The sequence below is a fragment of the Gadus morhua genome, chromosome 13 (genome assembly GCF_902167405.1).
Source record: "Gadus morhua chromosome 13, gadMor3.0, whole genome shotgun sequence".
Taxonomy (NCBI): domain Eukaryota; kingdom Metazoa; phylum Chordata; class Actinopteri; order Gadiformes; family Gadidae; genus Gadus; species Gadus morhua.
This window is the reverse complement of record NC_044060.1, coordinates 28210667-28216666: the sequence shown is the minus strand read 5'-3', so window position 1 is coordinate 28216666 and position 6000 is coordinate 28210667.

Here is a 6000-nt window from a genome sequence, read left to right as displayed (position 1 = left end):
ACAATTTTTCTGTCTTTTGTTTAATTTTGTTTGGAACTTCGTCATCAAGGAATAATCCTTATATTCGTTTTTACGAGCTGTAGTGGACGACACGTGACCCTAGGGGGCAGTAAGGAAGCATACAAGTCATTCTTTGAACTTTCATGTGTCATTAAAACTACATTTAGATTAACATCAGACTAGCTCTTAGAAATCATACGTTTTACACATACACACAACCCTACATCTGTGTGGACTACATCCTGAGGAACCGACAAAAACGGGGGGCACGTATCGACGTCTGATGTCGCAAAAGGGTTGGTGATGAAATGGCCTGTGATGGATGAGCGGTTTATCACAGCCGGTGTTAAAATAAGGGCCCCTCTTTCGATGAGACAGAGCTGAACATCATAGTCATACAGCTATTAGTTCATAATAATAAAGAATATTCCATATAATGGTTATGGATTTATTTGATTTGTCAAATAAGGTTTAAACGACCGGATATGCACATTTTTAGGTTTGCCACCAAACCAACTGACATTTTTTTTGCACAAGAGTGTTTTCATTTCGTCGATTGACGTAACATCTGTAGTCTCTCTCCCTCTCTCTCCCACACATACAAAATAAACGGGGTCACATGTCGATTATCAAATCCTTTCTTCTTATTTTTCCTTCTCATAAATCTGATTCCAGTATTACAAACAGATTCCGACAAGTTTTGGGTAACATTTTGTTCCATGTGCCACTGTTGATAAATCCGCCATAATAATGCCATAAGTTCACGATGCTCACGTAGCTGCCACGGCCATCGCCATCCGGCTTAAACCCCGCCCTACTATAAGGGTACTGTTGGCGGTGGAAACACGAGCCGTAACTGAGCTGGGCTATACGGCGCCCTCACCACTGGGCTGGGGCGTGCTGGGTCCGGAGCGTACCCGCCGGTGGACCAGCGATGGAGCCGTAGTCGGGTTAATACAGGAGTGAATGGGCTGCTGGAGCACCCGCTCTGAACGTCAAACATCACCGGGGATGGCGTTACATTGTAGTGGGTTGAACCCCCTCTCCGTCTGCAGACAACGCCAAAGGGTCCTTTTCCCGCCAGCGACCGACACCAAAGTGCCCTTGCCAACAGTGGGTATTTGACGGAGTGAGACTGTGTTGCTTCAACAAAGCTCACAGTGGCTGCATTTAAAGATTCCCCCCATGTGTGTGAGTACTGTGACTTTGTCTGGTCAGCTCTTCTCTCCTCTCCATCCTCTCCTCTCCTCTCCTCGCTCTTCTCCTCCCCTCTCCTCTCCTCGCTCTTCTCCTCCCCTCCCTTCTTCTCCTCCTCCTCTCTCTTATCTCTGTTCTCCTCTCTAGCCCATCTAGGATTGTGTTCATTATTGTCATACATGAAACACTACGTGGGTCCACATGTCAAAGGTCACCCCATTTAGATGTGTGAATCTAAAATAGATGTAGTACAGCTGAACCCCCACTGGGGGAGTTCCGCTGTAGTGAATCACTATGGTGACGGTGACGCTCCCGCTCGTGCGGAGTCCTCCTCCCCATAAGTCACGCCCACTGACTGCCTGGACGGCGCGAGGAGAGGGAGAGACCCCGACGCTGTTGGCATGAGAGCCGTGGACCGCGATACCTCTGAGCAGCCAGCAGCATGGAATGAATAACCCCATCACACGTTTATATAGAATAGAATAGAATAGAAAGCTTTATTGTCATTGTACAAGTACAACGAAATGCAATGAGCAGCTCCATACATGCACACATGTAATCGAATATAAAAATATAATAATTACAAAAGCAATATATAATATAAATAAATAAATAAAAAATTAAAATACACAGTAAAACTTAAATACACAGTTAAGACTACCAACAGACAACAAACATCAGTGCAGATCTGAGTTCAGTATGGTGACAGCTTTGGGAGAGAAGCTGTTCCTGAGTCTATTGGTTCTGGCCTATATGGACCTGAAGCGCCTGCCAGAGGGCAACAGGTTGAAGAGATGGTAGCCGGGGTGGGTGGTGTCCTTCAGGATGCCTCTGGCCCTGCTGAGACAGCGGGAGCCGTAGATGGTGCTTAAGGAAGGCAGAGGGCAGCCAATGATTTTTTGCGCAACGTTTGCCACCCTCTGCAGTCTCTTCCTGTCGGCCTCCGTGCAGCTGGAGTGCCACACTGACACAGCGTAGGTCAGCAGGCTCTCGATGGTGGAACGGTAGAAGGTCACCAGCAGCTGTGCGTTTAGATGCTCTCTCCTGAGCACCCTCAGTAAGTGTAGCCGCTGCTGGGCCTTCTTGACCAGCGCTGAGGTGTTGACCGACCAGGAGAGATCAGCAGAGATGTGGACTCCGAGGAATTTGAAGGACTGCACTCGCTCCACACCTTCACCGTTGATGTACAGGGGGGCATGGGCCCCCCCTCTGTTCCATCGGAAGTCCAGGATGAGTTCCTTGGTCTTGGTGATGTTCAGTGCCAGGTTGTTAGAAACACACCACTCACCAAGTTTCAGGACCTCATCTCTGTAGGCCGCCTCGTCTCCCCCTGTTATAAGGCCCACCACCGTTGTGTCATCAGCAAATTTAACAAAGATGTTCTCTGGGTGGGTGGGACTGCAGTCTGATGTGTAGAGGGAGTAGAGTAGTGGGCTCAGCACACAGCCCTGGGGAGAGCCAGTGCTGAGAGTCCGGGAGGAGGAGAGGTGAGGACCCAGTTTCACCTGCTGGGGTCGGTTGACCAGAAAGTCTTTAATCCAGGAGCAGGTGGATGGTGGGAGCCCCAGGTTGAATAACTTGGGGATCAGAATGTCTGGTATTATTGTGTTAAAAGCTGAGCTGAAATCAATGAAGAGCATCCTGACGTAGCTTCCCTCTTTCTCCAGGTGACTCAGCGCTGAGTGGAGAGCGATGGCTATTGCGTAAATAGACCAAAACCATGCGTTCCTATTAAATCAGTGGGTCAAATCAATGTACTGTCGAGGTTTGAAGAGTACATTAAAGCACTTTTAAGGAATGATGTGGTAACGTGATCGCTTGAATAAATAAGAATGGCAGGGAAGGGGGGGGGCACAGGACATCAATAGAATAATTACACAGGGTGCATTTGGAAACCATATTAAAAGTAATATTGTTTGTAAATAGGAATGTATGAAAAATAAAAAATAGGGGGACGAAGGGGGGCTGGGGCAGGGGGGCAGAATAAACACAAACACATGGTAAGAAAAATAAGAAAGGGGGATCCTTTGTGGGGGGCCGGGGGCTGGGGTGGAGGTCATGTAAGGGGGCCTTTGGGGGGTAGGGAAGGGAGAGGTTGGGGTTAGGGTCAGGGGTGGGAGAGGTTAGCAAATCCTCTCCGACCTGCGCCGTTGGGCGGCAGACCAGAAGGGGTTGGCTTCTAGCACGTCGTTTCTCTCCGCGTCGGCCCGGGCTAACCCATGCGGGGGTGTCGAGCCGGAGGGCGGTGGAGGAGGAGGAGGGGGAGGAAGAGGAGAAGAGAAAGGTCCGGGAGCGGGCATGGCTGCGACTCGTCGGCGGAGGCGGCTGGACACGAGCCTGGTCCTTTGAGCCAACGGTGTGGTGCTCTGGAGAGGTCCCGGGGCTGCAGGCCGTGGAGGAGAGGGGGTAAGGGGAACGGGAGAGGAAGAGGAGGCGGGGGGGATGGGGGGGCACAGGGGCGGAGAAGAAGGAGAGGAGGAGAAGGCCAGCGAAAAGGTAGGCGACGGCAGCCTGGCCGGGGAGCGCCGTTCAGCAGGTCCTACCCCCACGTCAAGGGCCTCCGGACCGGGTCCAGGGGACCGGAGGCCGGGGGCAGGAGGCGGTGGTCCAGCAGGTAGGGTGAAGCGTGGCAGCACGGCTCCAGGGGCGCGTTGCGGGAACAGCTGGACCAGAGGGACCGGAACGTCCAGAACCTCTCTGAGGCGAGAGCGCAGCGTGCTCACCGTCTCCGGGCGCAGGCGTTGGCCGAAGTGGCGCTGAGCCCAGGCCAGGGCCACGGTGAAGTTCGGGCGCCAGATGGGGTCTGGAAGGAGGAGGAGAGCCCCCACCTTCTCGTCCACCGCAGCCTTGTAGTGGTCCCGGAGCAGCAGCATGCTGGTGTACCGCCAGTTGCGCGCGTCACCGTCAATCAGCTGCGCGGTGGCGGCGTTGGGGACAGCAGGGCGAATGGAGACCCTCAGGGACTCAGCTAGCCTGGCGACGACGGGAAGGGGCTCCGGGCCCTCGGCGTTGGCGAGGTGGTGAGAGGCCTTCAGGGCCGCCAGGAGTCCGGGTCGTCAGAGAGCTGAGCAGCCGGGGCACGCGGCGCCCGCCTGGGTGGAGGCGGACGCGCAGACCCAGTGCGCGCCGCGGTGGTGACCGGAGGTCGGGGCCGGTCGCGGGGTCGTGGGTCGGGACGCGAAGGTGGAGGTCTCACCTGCGGGGTCCAGCGGGGGGGCTCGGAGCTCGTGCGGGATGGCGAGGAGCCCGACGCGTCTCAGGAGCGCGGCGATGGAGAGGCTCCTGCGCCTCACGGTGAGGAGGCGAGTAGGCCGGTCTGCGAGGAGGTGGGTAGGCCGGTCGGCGTGGAGGCGAGTAGGCCGGTCCGTGGGCCTCGGACCAACCCTCGTGGTGGTGACGGGTAGGCCCGTAGGGAGACCAGTCCCTGACGGGCCTCGCGTGTTGCTCCCAACGTCTGGAAGACGGGTGGCGTGGGGCCCAGAGACGTTCGTGTCCGTGGTCGAAGTGATGGAAACGGGCCTCCGGAGCAGGTGCAGCCCACGCGGAGAAATCCATCAGCGGTGGGGGGTAGTGGGGGTCCCGAGGAGTCCGCCTGCGACGTCCCCGTTGGACCAGGGTCCACTCACCGTCATCTTGAAGGGGGTTCGGTTGCATGTTTCTTTTCGAATAGTTCGAATTCGAATTAAAACGGAAAGTATCTAAGCTATACTGAAATAAACTAAACTGAACTGTAAGGTACTGAGACAAGTGCGATCCAGCCAATAACCGATTTATTTGGAAATTAGGCTGCTGTGGGCATAGTACTACGTTTCGTCAATACAATGACTTCATCAGGTACAAATAGATAGCATAGAAACAGACCGTATAATGGAGAATCCAGACAAGCCGTGGTTACAGAGCACAAATGAGAGACAACGAAAACAAATATTTGTATACAGACATGTAGGAGGGAAGGGGGGACTTGAGGTCTGGGGCAGAGACATCCAATAGGGGGCCAGGGCATCAAAACAATTTCAAATTTAAACATGAAAAGCCAATGGGGGGGTCAGGTGAAGAGCAAATGAGAGGTCAGGAGGGTAAACAACTTTAAAGTTTGAATTTGGGCCAATCAGGGGGTCGAATTTCAAAAGTAATGCTGAAGGAATGCAACATTATATCACTTTTGCTGTGTTTCTCCAGGTCACCAGCAGGTGGAGCCCGGAGGATCGTGGTGTCTGCACCAACCGGAGCCGCCAGCAGGGGCTGCTAAGTCGCCTTAAACCGGGTGGTGTTAAGGAAGCAGAGATGACGGCCGTAATAGAAATAATTAAAAACACAATAAAATAATACCGTTGTATTGAATTATTGCAGTATGGGGGTCAAGGTGATACAATCCAAGGGTAAAAAAATATACAAAAACATAAAAGGCAAAATGTACATTAATGCGACCGTGATGCGGGTTCATACATTAAAAGCATCGATTTTTACATGTATATATGCATTTGAAAAAATGTATATAAACATAAAAGAAGAGGGAGCAGCAGGTAAGTGGGGGAAAGGGGATAAGTGAGAAGGAGGCATGGAATGGGGGGCACGGGACACTGATAAAGGATAAAAATAAATAAAAATATGGGCCTGGAAGGAAGAAGGAGCCGAGGGAAAGGTCAAAGGGGAGTCGGGAGGGTGAATCAAATTGTAATTACAAGTGGGGACGGTAATAAGGTCAAATTAGACCGTTATAAAACCGTTTTGATAATGTTGTATTTTTCCGTTGCAATACCATCAAACAAACAGGAGATGGAGCATGGAAAGCCGTGGCGTTGG